This window comes from Nycticebus coucang, chromosome 21 (genome assembly GCF_027406575.1).
Source record: "Nycticebus coucang isolate mNycCou1 chromosome 21, mNycCou1.pri, whole genome shotgun sequence".
Taxonomy (NCBI): domain Eukaryota; kingdom Metazoa; phylum Chordata; class Mammalia; order Primates; family Lorisidae; genus Nycticebus; species Nycticebus coucang.
In genome coordinates this window covers 13,034,742-13,050,771 of record NC_069800.1, presented here as the reverse complement: position 1 = coordinate 13,050,771, position 16,030 = coordinate 13,034,742, and the positions used below count along the sequence as shown (strand labels likewise).

Below are 16,030 nucleotides of genomic sequence, written 5' to 3'. Positions count from 1 at the left end.
TGATAAAATGAGAGTAAAGGCAATTTAGATATACCCGATACTGTATCAAGATTCATTTTCCTGAATTAATTTTTTCAGTCTCAAGCTGTAGCCCTGGGTAGAGTGCCGTGGCGTCTTGGCTCACAGCATCTCCGACTCTTGGGCTCAAGCGATCTTCTTGCCTCAGTTTTTCTATTTTTTTTTTTAGTAGAGATGGGGGTCTTGCTTTTGCTCAGGATGGTCTCGAACTCATGAGCTCAAGCTATCCACCTGCCTCAGCCTCCCAGAATGCCAGGATTATAGGCGTGAGCCACAGCACCCCGGCCCTGAATTAAACATTTGCTCTGTGGTTTATAGAGATGGTTCTTGTGCTTAGTACTCCCTTTGGGAAGATGGGAACCACTGTCGGCTCTTGTCCACCCTTCAAAGCAATTTTGGAACTCTTTTCCTGGGACAGTCACCACATGGCCAAGGGGAGTACTCTGAAGGTGACTGTAGTCATATTTAGCAATGAAGTATGCAGCACTTTTTCTAGGATGAGTTCTCGAACTTAATATCTGACCTCACATGCATACACACGTATGTCCACATTATACACAGAAACACACATCTCCACACACAGATACGCACATGTACACACACACAAATGGCAAAGTGTAAGTACCTGGTAAAGAGTAAATGGCCGTTCATCGATACCATTTTGTAATTTTTCTGTAGTTTTTAATATTTTCAAAATAAAAAGTAAAAGCATTGATACTTAACAGGGCAGATGGATTTTACGTGTGACTGGGCAGCCACATTATGCTTGTACATCTACATCCAAAAATCCCTATACTTTTATTCAGACATGCATGTAACAGTTAAGAATGGATCATATCTTAAGCCATGAAGAAAACGTCCATAAATAAATTTTGGAAAGAAAGTAAACTCTATCACTGTTGAAAAAGAAATAATGAAAAATAAATTATTACATTCAAGAAGTTAAAGAAACACATCAACAAAACAGCTAAACAAAGCTCAAAGGTGAGATTAAAGGAGATAAAACATCAGAAATAAGTGATTCAGAAAATGGAAAACCAATTATATTGGAAAATAAGCACAGAACCGGTTCTTTGAAACACCAGTGCCATAGAGAAACTATCACTGGGCCAACTTAAAAATGCAGACTTACGGGGCAACCCCACATTACAGAGAGCAGAGGATAACCTACTCATGCAGTTCATCCTGTTAATAAAGCAACAGAGAAATATTCACTAGAACCTCAAGAGTTGTCAAGAGTCATTGAATAGGTGTGATCTTCTGTGTAGGTGAGGGGCCTGAGACCTAAGCTCCATCAGCTGCATGCAGAGCCCTCCACCTCTGGATTCTGAAGAGCTGAGACAAACAATTCAGAGGCCCCCTGGGTGGAGAAGCATTTGTCCCGGCCAAGGGAACTGCAGAAGGGTAACTGGAGCCTCCAAAGCAGAGGGAGTGTCCAAAAGACACCAAGAAATGCCCCAGAGAGAGTGTCCAGTTTGTGTTTGCCACCCAAGGACAGAAGCTAGCCGAGCGCCTTTTCTCTTCCACGCGCCCCGACCACCCTCACACAGGTGGGCTTCGGGAGGAAGGACTGGTCCAAAACAGCCAGCAGGAAGTGGAGGGGGAGTTGAGGTCAGAAAGGCAGAGAGAGCAGGACCACCCTTCCTGAGGGCAGGCAGACGAAGCGACGAAGGTGGGGAGAAGCCTTAGTATGAACTAGGTGGAGGCTTTGGTGAATAAGGACCGTGGACCAGACGTGCTGGTTTAGGACACTGTGACTGTGTGGTTCAAAATTCTGGCCAAGTTTTCATCGTGGCCAGGAAGGACTTCCCCACCGAATAAAGTCTACAGGGTTAGTGAGAGGCAAAGACAGAGTATTTTGATAACATACTTCTCTCAATTTATCTTTCTCTTCTTGCCTTTTACTGTAAGCAGACTGAGACCAGGTGATACCTTCAGTCGTTTTCATAGAATTCCCTTTGGATGACCAGGCCCAGCAGCTGGGTTTGGTGCAGATGACGGCTCTGCCATGTTTTCTGCCGCTGCATATCCAGGAGCCCATCCCTCCAGCTTCTAAGACCATGCTCCCCACTCCCTTGTAAACCTTACCTGCTTGTCCTCAAAGTTCAGATTTCTATCTTTCTATCACACTTCTCAAAATCCTTCCTGCGTCTGCTCACTGTCTAGTTCCAGAGCCACTCCCACATTTAAAGTACTCCTTGTGGCAGCACACCCCTTCCAGGTACCCAGATCTATGCTTGTTACCCGTTGCTGCATGACTGATCACACAGTGTCAGCATCCTAGCACAACAGATATTTATTCTCTCAGAGTTGTTGAAGTTCCCTGGGGCCCTGCACCAGAGTTTCTTATTGTTTTGAATCAATGAGACTTGTGAGAAGTAGGCGGGGGTCTCCTCTGCAGGATCTGCTTCCTAAAGGAGAGGAGCCCCATCCTGGCATGTGGTTTGTGGTGAGATTCATTTCCTTTTGGATTGTTAGATTGAGGGAGCCCGGTTCTTGGCTGGCTATTTACTGGCCAGAGGACACCCTGAGTTCCTCGCTATGTGGGCAAATCCCCAACATGGCAATTTGCTTCATTAACACCAATGAGAAAAAGAGTTGGCTAGTGAGATAGTCGCGATCTTATATTATCTAATCATGGAAAGAACATCCCATTGCTTTTTCCATATCCTATAAAATTATAAAATATTATAAAATTATAGGATATGGTTTTATAAATGGCTTCTGATAAAGGGTCAAAAATGAATTTTCAAAACAGAGCCTCACTTCATTTGGGATAAAAATTTAAAGTGAATATTATGACCTTATTGAAATTGTTTACATTTTTTCTCTTTAATTCCAAAAAATGTGCCTCTGTGGACTGGTTTCTCTACTGTGAAATGTTGCTAAAGCCAAACTAGAAATAGTTTAGCTACATCTTATGCACCGTGAGTAGGGCGGTTGTCAATGAAATCTGGGTCATACACATTAACAGGCAAGGAGAAGCCTCATTTGTTGTATTAAAGACTTTAAATATTTCATTCTTGTTTTGGTTATCATTGATGTGTAACAAACTCCCTTCAAAACTTAATGGCTTATAGTAGAATGACCATTTTATTATATCTCGTGGTTTGTTAGGAATTCAAGCCTGGCTCAGCCAGGGATCCTTGGGTATCATCATGCAGTCAGCTGGAGGGTCCAAGACATTTTCATCTAAATGCCTGGTGCTTTGAGCTCCACCCCAGATAGAATCAGTCTCTCTTTGTGGCTGATTCAACAAGGTAGCCAGACTTTCTGCACGGTGGCCTAGTGGTCCCAGAGAGAGTATTTGAAGTGAGAAAGGTAGACATTTCCAGCTTCTGGAGGTTCAAGGAACTACCCTGTTTCCCCGAAAATAAGACAGTGTCTTATTTTAAGGTATGCTCCCAAAGATGCGCTAGGTCTTATTTTCAGGGGACGTCTTATCTTTCCTGTAGTAGGTCTTATTTTCAGAGGATGTCTTATTTTTGGGGAAACAGGGTAGTTAATAGTGCCTTTTCCTACATTCAGCTGGTTAGTGTGGTCACAGTGTCAAAGAAGGCGTGGTTCTGATGAACTGTCCTTCCACTGTAACTGTTAAATGGCAAAAAGTTATGAGTGTAATTGCAATTTTATAGTATAATAATTGCCTATCTGCATCTTCAAATGAACGTGTCCAGTTTTATAATTCTTTTATTTTTTTCTCATTATGTTTGTTTTGATCATATTTATTGAAATGTTCTTTTCTGCTGATTAATCTAAAAATAAAGTGTGGGTCCAGAGAAACCGTGGTAACCTTAGGAATCGGAGTCCCCAAAGGGCTTCATACTTGGGACAGCAAAGAAGAAGATACTCAGAGTTAAACGTAAAGGCTGCATCTGTATGTTGACAGCCCAGCGGCACAAGTGCAGAGCTTTGATGACACGTGGAGAGGGGACTTTAGCTGACCATAAGGTCAATATAAGTCAATATGCCCCCCCCAAATTAAAATGAAAAGATAAACCTGTTTTTAGATTCCATTATAGAAATTCATACTTGGAACAAAGGAAGTGAGAGTTTCACTGTATTCCTCCCTGCTGAGAAAATTTATTCATCAATTATTAATGGGGCTCTTCCTGGGTGGATCTGGGAACACAGAAGTGAATAAAGCAACACCAGCCCTGGGCATGGGGCCATGTCTCTATTATCCAGAATTCTGTGTTCCTACTGTGGATAACTGCAGAGGGGTTCAGTTCTGATGCTCTAGTTCCATGGGAATGTGGAAAGTTAGAGTGGTCCCTAAGGACAGAGCTGGGACATGGAGGACTTAGATGATTGCATGTAAATAGTGTGTAAAGAAATGGAGGAAGCCAAGTGTGGTGGTGAGCACCTGTCATCCCGGCTACTTGGGAGGCTGAGGTAGGAGGATCGCTTGAGCACAGAGGCTGCTGTGAGCTATGGTAATGCCAGGGCACTCTACCCTGGGCAACAGGGTGAGACTTTCAGGGATCCTTTCTGTATTAGGTTCTCGGGAAGTTTCTCTGAAAGCACACAGGGAGGAGGTGCAGGGTTCTCTCCTGAGTGAGGAGCTGGTCTTGGAGTCACTTTGCTGCCATCTCTCTTAGTCACTGGTGATCATTGTCTCCCCTGGGGGAGCAAGAAGGAGAGGGTGCAGTCTGAGTGGTTTCCATTATTAAAGAATATAAATACATACAACTAAATAAAGGAACAGAGGATATTCTTGGTGAAGAAAAGAAAGGAGACACTTGGTGCTATATATATATTTTCTTTTTAACATTCAAAACTGTGCTAACCAATAAAAAGCCACTAGCCACATGGGATTACTTACATTAAAGTTAAAATAAAATAAAACTTTATGCTCCTCAGTTGCAGTAGTCCTCAGTAGCCGCGTCGGCCTGTGTGGGCAATGGTGTTGAAGGACGTAGCTCATTTCCATATTCACAGGAAGTTCTGCTGGAAAGTGCTGGAAGGCTCCCACGGGGGAGAGGACTCACTAAGCCCAGGCATTGTTTAGATTTGAGGGTTTGGAAATTTGAGCAGGACAGATTTTAGTCTTGTATTAGCAAAAACTTCTGCATAGAAATAGCTGTCCCGAGATGCCTTGTAGGCAGTAAATTCCCCGTTACTATAAGGCTTCAGCTCAGAGCTGGGTGGTCATCTGATTCAGATTCTCTCATGCAGTTGCTTTGGCCACGATTATCCCCCTGAAGGATTCTCTGTGCTGTGAACGGTGTTCTCTGTCAAGCACTGCTTCTGTGGCAGGCACGCAGCTGCACGCTTTCCTCACGTCATCACACGTGTGGTTTCTGGGCCATTCTGCAAGTCAGGTGATGTCATCACCGTTTACAGATGAGGAAACAGACCCAGAGGCAAGTTGCTCTGGACCCAGGCCTATCTGATCCTGAGCTTCTAACTGGTCCACTCTGACCTTAAATGAGCATACGCTCAATAAATACCGGTCGATTGAACAAAGTGCACCAAGTGGGGATATTAGTTCCTAAAAATCAATTTTCCTGTGTGACTGATGTATCTCAACCAAAGTAAAAATGAATTATATACTGAAGAAAGGAATATTAGTGATCAAGTATTAACATTGGTTAGTTAGTTCTTGGTAGAATTTGAGGTTTTTCTTTTTGTCCTTTAAAAAAAAAATTGTCATTTATTCAACAAAAAATACTTTGCTTAAAAATGTAATACCTGGGTAGCGCCTGTAGTCAAAGGAGGAGGGCGCCAGCCCCCTATGCCGGAGGTGGTGGGTTTAAACCTAGTCCTGGCCAAAAATAGCAAAAAAAAAAAAAAAAAAAAAAGAAGAAGAAAAGAAATTAAAAAAACGTAATACCTACGTGAGCACGGAGATAACTTTAGTGTCTACATAGAGTGTTTAAAACTCCACCCCCCAAACATGGTGACTTACAAACGACAATGACTTATTATTTCTCATGCTCACTCCCCTGGGCCTCTCTCATGTGGCTGGATCCAGCTTGAAATTGGTTGCATTGGGCAGTCCCAGGCAGCCTCACTCACGTGGTCAGCACTCGGACCTGACTGTCGGTAGAGTGCCCTCCTCCTCTGGCCCTCACTCACGTGGTCAGCACTGGACCTGACTGTCGGTGGAGTGCCCTCCTCCTCGGCCCTCACTCACGTGGTCAGCACTGGACCTGACTGTCGGTGGAGTGCCCTCCTCCTCTGCCTCTCACTCATGTGGTCAGCACTGGACCTGACTGTCGGTGGAGTGCCCTCCTCCTCTGGCCCTCACTCACGTGGTCAGCACTGGACCTGACTGTCGGTGGAGTGCCCTCCTCCTCTGGCCCTCACTCACGTGGTCAGCACTGGACCTGACTGTCGGTGGAGTGCCCTCCTCCTCTGCCTCTCACTCACGTGGTCAGCACTGGACCTGACTGTTGGTGGAGTGCCCTCCTCCTCTGGCCCTCACTCACGTGGTCAGCACTGGACCTGTCGGTGGAGTGCCCTCCTCCTCTGGCCCTCACTCACGTGGTCAGCACTGGACCTGACTGTTGGTGGAGTGCCCTCCTCCTTTGGCCCTCACTCACGTGGTCAGCACTGGACCTGACTGTCGGTGGAGTGCCCTCCTCCTCTGCCTCTCACTCACGTGGTCAGCACTGGACCTGACTGTTGGTGGAGTGCCCTCCTCCTCTGGCCCTCACTCACGTGGTCAGCACTGGACCTGACTGTCGGTGGAGTGCCCTCCTCCTCTGGCCCTCACTCACGTGGTCAGCACTGGACCTGACTGTCGGTGGAGTGCCCTCATCCTCTGGCCCTCACTCACGTGGTCAGCACTGGACCTGACTGTCAGTGGAGTGCCCTCCTCCTCTGGCCCTCACTCATGTGGTCAGCACTGGACCTGACTGTCGGTGGAGTGCCCTCCTCCTCTGGCTTTCTCCTTTCAGGAGGTTCCTCCCACTTCTTTGGTGGGTATGGTGGTTTCTGGCAGCATTCCAAGAGTGTCCAAGGGGGTGAGGGTGGAAGCTGTAGCTTCTCTTGAGGCCTGAGCTCTGGCACATGCTGTATTCTGGTGATCAAAGCCAGCCTGGTTTAAGGGAGGGAGGCATCACCTTTTGGTGGGAGGAGCTGCAGGATACTATAACCATTTATTTTTTTCCAACTTACCATCCCTTGCAAAGCATGCATTTAAACCTCATGGAATACAGGTGGAGAATAGTCTAGGAATTGTCTCAAATGCCATCTTGGAATGTTGAATTGATTTCCTCATGGTCTGTGGATGATTTATTCAGAATTCTCATGGTTGGCAATCATGTTGTTCTTACCTCTATGGGCATCCTGTTTGGGCCAGTGATGCCTCAAATATAATCCTCAACTTACTCAAAGGTCCAGGCTTTTTACTTTTGAGTGATTCTACTCAAGTGGAAATATTAGGTGACAACCAATAGTTTTTATAGATGCAAAGGTCCTCCGAATATTTTCAGGCGGGCTGGTAGTTGAAAGATAAAACAAATAAAAGCTTGATCAAGGAAGCAACCCAAATGTCCACATGGGTGAACGGAGGAGGAAAATGTGACCTAGGCATACAGTGGAATGTGATTCAGCTGTGAAGGAAAGGCTGTCACACGCTAAAACATGGATGAAACTGAGGATATCACACTCAATTATGGTGTATTTACACCAGTCACAAAAAGACAACTCTTTATGATTCCACTTATGAGTATCCTAGAAGAGTTTCAGTTTTGCTCTGCAAGAAGAAAGAATTCTGGAGCTCTTTGGTGGAACAATATGGATATACTCAGCAGTATGAACTATATTCTGGTTAAAACGGTAAATGTTATGTTTTTTAACCACAATTAAAAATTAAAAAAATAAAAAGAATTTGATTAAGGAAAAACCCGTAATGTTCCCATTCGGGGCTGTCATCACAGAGTACAGTTCACAGCTGTGGTTGTCTTCTGGGCCTTTTCCTAGGGGAGCCTTGCTTCTTGGTGGGAACAGAATCGGAGATCCATTGAAAGAGGAAGATAAGTACTGGTCAGGTTCCCATCTTAGGAGAGCCCTAATGCAGCCTGTGTAGGTTGGTTAGAGCAGCTCAGTGAGTGAGTGAGTCCCACCATGGCTGGAGGGCCGGCTTTACACCACCTGTGCACGGCCGCGTGGCCACCAGCTGAGCTCAGAGCCTTAAATACCACCTGCCAACCAGAAGTCAAAACCTTTCCGTTGCAAACCATTTCATCTGAACATCCCTGAGAATTTGCAAACCCTCCTCCTTTGGTCAGAAGTTGCTGCTGACTGAAGTCCTGTTAAGGCTGAGATGGGAACTCCTGTTGTGCTCCCATTTCTGCGCCCATCAGCCACATCGGGGGGACGTGTGTTGGAACCTCTCTTAGTAGTGAATTCACCTGCCGGCTAGGGAAGGCTTTAAAGGGGATTGTTTTCTTCTGCATAATAGGAAGTCTTGAATAGGCAGTCAAAGTTGGGTGGAGGACTTGTCTGTACTTCAGTTCTACTACCCCCAGGGATGTGGAATCGGAGCTCCTTCCTACTGCCCGGTGGTTACTCAATGGCAGAGAAACACACCAGCTGAGTCTGCGTGTTCACCAGGGATGCACGACTTTTCTGGAAGCCTCACCTAGAATACACCTCACTGGCCCGTGGAGAAGTGTCTGAGAATGGGAGGGCATTCTGGGTGGGCTGGCCTAGTCGCTTATCAGGTTTACTACAGCTAGTCATCAAAACCTTCCTGCAGCAGGTACATCCATGCAGTGCCCACCCTCACACAACACTGTCTCCCAGACAGCTGGAAATGGAGCTCCATCCTCACGGCAGGGAAAGCTCGTGGGTGCCCTCTGCAATGCTGGCCCATGCCTACCACCCACCTCCCAGGCACTGCCTCTAACAATTCCCTTCCAGTGATAAATCCCTTAAACACACAGGAGATTTTGCACACAGGTGTTCCATGCCCTGCATTTTGCTTGTGCCAAATATATATTTGTTGATTCTCTGAAATAATTGGATTCCTTTCCTCTCTTAAGACAATTCCAGATCATTCCAGGGATGGACATTGAAAATGGAAATGAGTGAGCTTCTGCTGTAACACAGGAACACTTGACTTTTCTTCCAGATGGCAGGAGAGTGACATTGCCTTTATAGACGGTTTCTGTCATAGCTTATGCCCCTCCCCCAACTTCCCTCTGTGGCAGGGTCTGTTGGCCGCTGGGCAGACACACTCAGTAGCTGACTTGGTGGTAAGACTGAAAAACACAGTCTCCAACTTCTGCATAATTAAAATAATGGTATTGTTTAAATAGTGGGGGATATTAATATACATTATTATAACAATATTAATACCTATGCATATAATATTAACATATGTCTATTTTTCCTTTTCTCCCTTATTCTGCTTACTCATGGTCAGGAGGGCGGAAGGGCAGTCTAGATGAAGCTCAGGAATGACTGAGTGCTGAATTTCTCACTACCGTGGTGGGGCGGGGGTGAGGGGGACAGCAGCTTCTCCAGGGACCCTAACGAGCCCTCTGAAGCCTGCAGCGCTGCCCGGCATGGCCGGGACCCGGCTGCTCTGCTGGGGTGATTTTGCCCAGGGCCTGCGGGAACCCCAAGCTCATCTGTATGTTCTCATTGTGACGGTTTCTGAAGCCTCAATTTCTGAGGTCTTCCATGGCACACTATAATTTCAGGATTGACAATGATGCTGACAAGAGTGAAAAGAAAACATGTTTAGGGAAACAGGAATTTCTCTCAACCTTTATTTTGACATTCAGCAGTAGATGATGGATGTTTTAAATTACTCTTGATAAGAAGCTATCAGTATGAGTTATTTTGTTTCACAGGTACCTGGCAGGTCAAAAACATAATCAAATTGAACAAATATTCTCAAATTAAGTATGAGGAATAGTAAGCCGAGGAGTTCAGGCCACAGGGAAGGAGGGAATTCAGAGGGAGAAAAGCTCCTTTACAGGGTTCAAGGAGCCAGATGCCAGCCTCATGTCCACAAGAAGCAAATGCTGTTAGATGAGACAGCTGCGGGGGTCAGAGGGCAATCAGGTGTTCGTGGTTGATCTGGAGAGCTGCAGCATTTAAGGAACAGGTGGGGGAACCCTGCCACCCAGGCTGCTAGGAGGCCTGGGAGCTTGGACCGAGAGAATAAGTCATCTTAAAGACTCTGCAATTTCAGATTTCTTTCAGAAATCACTTAATCTCTCTGAGGCCTTAGTTTCTCATCTATAGAATGGGATAGTAATACCCTTGTTGCTGCAGTGAGGAGCAAAGGGCGTAATGTGCACGAAATTGCCTTGAAAACTGTGTTTCATTGTGCAGTTGTTGTTTGGATATATAACGTGCTGTGACAATACAGATAGTAGCTGTGCCTGCTTTGCAAACCATTCTCAACTTCTGACACAGCTATTAGAAGTTATAAATTATATTTGTATGATTATTTGTAAATAATATTCATTGTGAAAACGTTGACTACCTATTGTGGGCTAGGTGCTGTGCATTGTGGGAGAGACTGAAAGTTCCTACAAGTTATTCCTATAAAGTTACTGTGTGGGTTACAGTGTGTGCAGACTTTCACGATTTTTTTTTAATGTGTATTAACCAAATCCGTCTCGAGAAAGGCTTACTCCGCCACAAGGAGTGTTGCTTTTTCCACCTTTTCAAGAACACAGGACATCATTTGAAGATTTTATGCTAGTCTGGTTTATTATTTTATTTCATTCTTAATGCACTGGATTTAAAAAAAATACATGTAATGTATTTTACTATTATAATTATATAAAATTAATGCTTTGTATAAAGCTCTCACAGCAAAAACAAACAAAAAAGAATATTGTCCCATCTCTTTTGTCTTTTGACAGATAATGATCCTCATAGCCTGAAGGGCAAGAAGCCTTGAGCTTTAGTGGATCTAGGGAAAAGCTGCAGTGAGGTTTAGGCTGGAAGGCCTCCAGGGCAGTGGGAGAAGGGCCGCAGAGGGCCAAGAGAGATTCAGAGACCAGGAGGTGGTGTTTGCTAAGCTCTGGCTATTTAAAAAGTCAGGGTGACCTCTGAGGCTGGAACTGTTGACTACCCCAAAGAAATAGATGGTCATCCTTGAGATTCACTGGTGAAGATACATTTTAGTGGCTGTGTACTACTCCTGTTTACTCTTAAAGTTTTTTTTTTCTTATGGTAGAGTACAGATAACATAAAACTTACCGTCTTAACCAATAATAAGTACACGGCTCAGTGGCATGAAGCACGTTCATGCTTTTATGCAACCATCACCACCCCCCATCTCCAGAACGTCTTCATCTTCCAGAACTGGGATTCTGTGTCCAGGAAACAATACTACCCCCTCCCTGGCCCACCCGTCTCTGTTAATTTGGCTACTCTTGGCAAACGGTTTGACACAAGTGGGTTGTTTGTTCATCTGTGACTGGATTCTTTCACTTAGCAGAATGTGTTCAAGGTTCATCTGTTGTGGTGGCGTGTGTTAGAATTCCCCATCTTTTTAAGGCTGAATAATATTCCTGTTTACTCCTAAGCCCTCTTTGAGACCTCATGTGGCGTCTGAGTTCACAAATGTGCCTGTATTGAGGTGGGACCTAGCCTAAGACAGGACCCGTCCTGGGAACTGTGCGGGGTGCAGCTGCTTGGCCCTCCACTCAGCATGGGGCTTTGCTGGCCCTTCTTCACGCTCCTCCATGTTGGTTCTTCCTGGGTCTCCGAGGAACTCAGACAAAGCTTGGAGGAAGCACAAGGATATTTCTCAGCCCCACAAGGCCTCCACGGATTCAATCAGGAGAGTTCTGAGGCCAAACTTCTGTTGTTCTCTACATGATGGTTCTCCTCCCTTTTGGGGGGAATGGTGGTAGAGTTTGTATCAGCATAGAAAGACCTGTTACCAGGTGAAAGTCCTCCTTTCTTGTGGTATTTGTATAGTTTAGAGCACTACTCAGCCATGAAGAAGGATAAATTCAGGCCTGTTGCAACAATATGTATGGAATTGGAGATCATTATCCTAAGTGAAAGATGGAAAGAATGTAAAAACAAACACCTTCTGTACTCACTATTAAACTGGAACTAACTGATGGGCTCACCTGTGCACAGAGGGAAGTAAAACTCAGTGGAAAGCAAGCAGGGGGTGGGACGGGAAAGGGAGGAGGAGATAGGCAAAACCCTACATCACAAAACAGTGTACAGTGAACACTGTTGGGGTGATGGGCATACTTATAACCTGGACTCAAGCATAACAAAAGTGATACCTGCAACCAAATTGTACCCTGGCAATATTTAGAAATTCAAAAAATTTAAAACAAGTTTGAGTATTTCTTTTTTTAAAAAAAGAAGAAATTTAAGTATGGTTCTTTGGAAAGGCAAGCAACAGAGATGGAATGGTCATTTTAGTACGGGGTTTTAAAAAATAAGAGTATTTTTGCCTCCTCTTCCTCCTCCCATGAAGCTGTTAATAGTTTATTTATACGGCTCCCACCTTCGGCACGAACTTTAAATTAAACACTTACGGTGTCATCAATTAATATGAGAGAAACCGGCAAAGGGAGTGAGCCTGCTATAAGATTAGGTGGAGCTGAATGCTTATAAAAGGGTTCAACAATGCCATCATGTCCTGGACTCCTGGGAGAATTTCCTTGAACTGGTTCATGTAGTCAAAAGCCTCACATTCTTTTCTGAAGGACAGTTGAGATCATTTTAATCATAATGGAGACTATATGCTGTGAAAGTCTTTAAAAGAATGATGGTGAAGTCTTTAAAAGAATGATGCACGGTGAAGGATACCTCCCGGGCCAGCTTTCAGCCCGCATTAGCACACAGCACTCTTGTGTGGAAACGCAGGCTACCCTCACCAGGACTCCCAGTAACTATGAAAAGTGAAGCGAGGCTGGAAGAGAGGCCATGGGTGTTAAGCATGTTAACATTTCCATTACGTCTAAAAGCAGAAAATGGAACAAATAAAGCAGATTGGTTTTTTTTCCCCATTATAATGTATGCCAGAATATCACAAGCACTCATTGTTTGCAGTGAATACAGAAATATGGGCAATTCAGGCTGAACAATAGACACGTTGGTGATTCCATAAAAGCATCCCATTCGAGTTAAGATCATCTGGCATGGTTTTACCCTTACTTCACCCCCCTCCAAGGCTGTTTCTTGAATAATATGATCTTTAAAGTTCAAGCTTCATGAAGAAGTGCTTCTTCCTTCCCTTACCACTTTTCTCTGTTTCTAAAATGTAAGCAGCACAGAATTAAATGCTGTTGAACCATCACATTTGTTTTTCTGGTCCCTTCTGTCAGGTTAAATGCTGCTGTGATTTTGATGCAAACACCCTAATAATTTTCACGGGAAGCGGATGCAGGGAGCCTAGCAGTGAGTCTGCTGAGTGGTCCTGTGGGTCCTCTTCTCCTTCCAAGGAGGACATTTTCCAAGCCCTGGCATTGGCCAGTTCAGGGAGGCCTGGGGACTTGCTGGGCCACCAGAGTGGGTGGTCCAAGAGCCGCACTGTGCACTTGGAGGGGATTCCTGATGGTCTTTTTTGTTTCCTGGGGATCTCTTGCTCTTAGAGGAAGGGCCTTTGGGCCTGAGTCCTTGAGGGCTCAGAAGCCATTTTAACCTTGAGCTCATGTTTTCAGACTGAACCAGCTTCCTAAAAGCATGGCAATGTGAAATGTTTGTCTCTCCCGAAGAGATGGGTTTAGGAGACAGGGAGAATAAAAGAAAACTCAGCCCTTAAAAAAAAAAAAAAAGGTGAACTAATACCTTTTGTAACAACTTATATGGAACTGGAGACCATTCTAGTGAAGTACCACAGGAATGGAAAAACAAACACCACATGTGCTCACTATTAAATTGGAACTAATTGGGCAACACCCTTGCACACATACAGCAGTAAAACTGCATGGAAACCAAGCAGATGGGAGGGACGGGGGTGGGGGTGGGGTGAGTGGGAGTAAATTCACACCTAACGGGCACAATGCATGCTATCTGGGGGTGGGCGCACTAATAACTTGACTCAAACTGCACAGAAGGAAATCATGTAACCAAAATGATTGTACCTCCATAATATTATGAAGTAAAAAATAAGACATTTGAGTTCTCATGAGCCTTGGTCCTGCTCCTTTAGGCCCTCATTGGAAATGACTGTTGGTTTAGAGTGAAACAAATTGTGACATCACTCCCCTCCTGGGTCACTCACCTCAAATCTCAGAGCCCAAAACTGGCACAAATTATGATGGCTTCTGACGTTAGGCACAGGGCCTCCGGCTACAAAAGGTGATCCATTTGCCTTGAAGAATCAGAAGCCTTGGGTAGACCCATACATAGATGTACACAAAATACCTTGTTTTTAATCCCAAAAGAAAACCAGTTTTTTTCAGCTCAGCGCAGGTTTGTTTGACTTCCTCAGCCTTGTTTTCTTCTCCCTGAATTCCTTATTTATTTACTTATTTTCATTTTGCTGGTTCTCCTTAGTCTTGACTCATGAAACACAGTGAGACTCCAGACTGCTCTCAACTTTCTGTTCTTTCTTCCTGTGAAAACAACCTCCCTGAACTCTTTCTTAGGCCTCAAGCTTGAGGATGCAAGGTAAGTGGAAGGCTGGAAGAGTGGGGTGGTGAAATCAGTTCAGAAATTTTATTTATTTATTTATTTATTTATTTATTTATTTATTTTTTTGAGACAGAGTCTTATGTCATGAGGTCACAGCTCTCAGCAACCTCAAACTCTTGGGCTTAAGCGATTCTCTTGCCTCAGCCTCCCAAGGAGCTGGGACTACAGGTGCCCGCCACAACGCCTGGCTATTTTTTTGTTGTTGTTGCAGTTGTCATTATTGTTTAGCTGGCTCAGGCTGGATTTGAACCCACTATCCTCAGTATATGTGGCCAGTGCCCTACCCACTGAGCTTCGGGCACCGCCCAAATTTATTAATTTAGACAAGTATTTCATACTGTACTTGTATAGAAAATGACAGACACCTGTGTACCCACCAACTTAATCTGACTGATGCTGATATCGGCTCCTGTCTTTTCTTTGGTTCTCCCATTCTCTCTCTCTCTCACACACACACACACACACACACACTATTCTTACACTGCTTGAGCTCTCAAACTTTAGTTTGTATTAAAATCACCTGGAGAAATTGTGAAAAGGAAGATTCCAAAGCTCCACATCAAGGGCATTCGATTCAACAGGACTGGGAGGGAACCTCATGGTTCCTCTTTTTCCTGATTGTCAGTGGCCAATGGAAAGCTTTTAGTAATAATTGTAATAGTCGTTCCAGAAATATTTCTTTCTTTTTTAGAAACATTCTTATCTAATAGTAATTTTGGACATACAGAGGGTGGGAAAAACAGAACAGGGAATCCTTTTAACCCCCCTGCCAGCTTGCCCCAGTGTTAACATACAGTGGTGGAAACCAGGAACTCATTGTGGGTGCGACAATAGCAACTAAACTACAGGCTCTAAGTAGATGTCCCAGCTTTTCCAGCGTGTCCTGTGTTCCAGGATCTAACCCAGATCCCACATTGTATTCATGGTCCTATCACTGTAGTGTCCTCCCATCTGTGACATCTGCGATGTCCTCAGTCTTTTTTTTTTCCTTTATTGTTTGGGATTCATTGATTTAGGCTACACCGATTGCCTTTGTTAGGTAAAGCCCCTTTTGCAATTGTGTCCCATCCCCGAGAGGGGTGCCATACACGTGAGCCTCCACCCCCACCCGCATTCCCCTGCCCCACCCATTAGCTCACCTGAAGCCTTCCTATCAGAACTGTGTACATTGGATTCTTGCTTCTCCATCCTCCTGACACTTCACTAAGGAAGAGTGCGCTGGGCTCAGCTCAGCTCAGTCTTTCTTTGTATTTTACTGCCCTGGAGATTTTAAGGAACCTGCTCAGCTGCTTTGCAGAATGTCCAGTCTGGGCCTGCTGCACCTCTGCTGCTGCTGCTTCCTTTTTTTTTTTTTTTTTTTGAGACAGAAGCTGTCTCCCTGCGTAGAGTGCCGTGGCATCACTGCTCACAGCAACCTCCACCT

At 44.8% G+C, this 16,030-nt stretch overlaps 1 pseudogene; it reads left to right on the top strand.

Annotated features, from left to right (window-relative positions):
- The first annotated feature begins 4,489 nt into the window (after positions 1-4,489).
- On the top strand, positions 4,490-4,679 carry LOC128574421 (uncharacterized; annotated as a pseudogene).
- Positions 4,680-16,030: the final 11,351 nt, after the last annotated feature.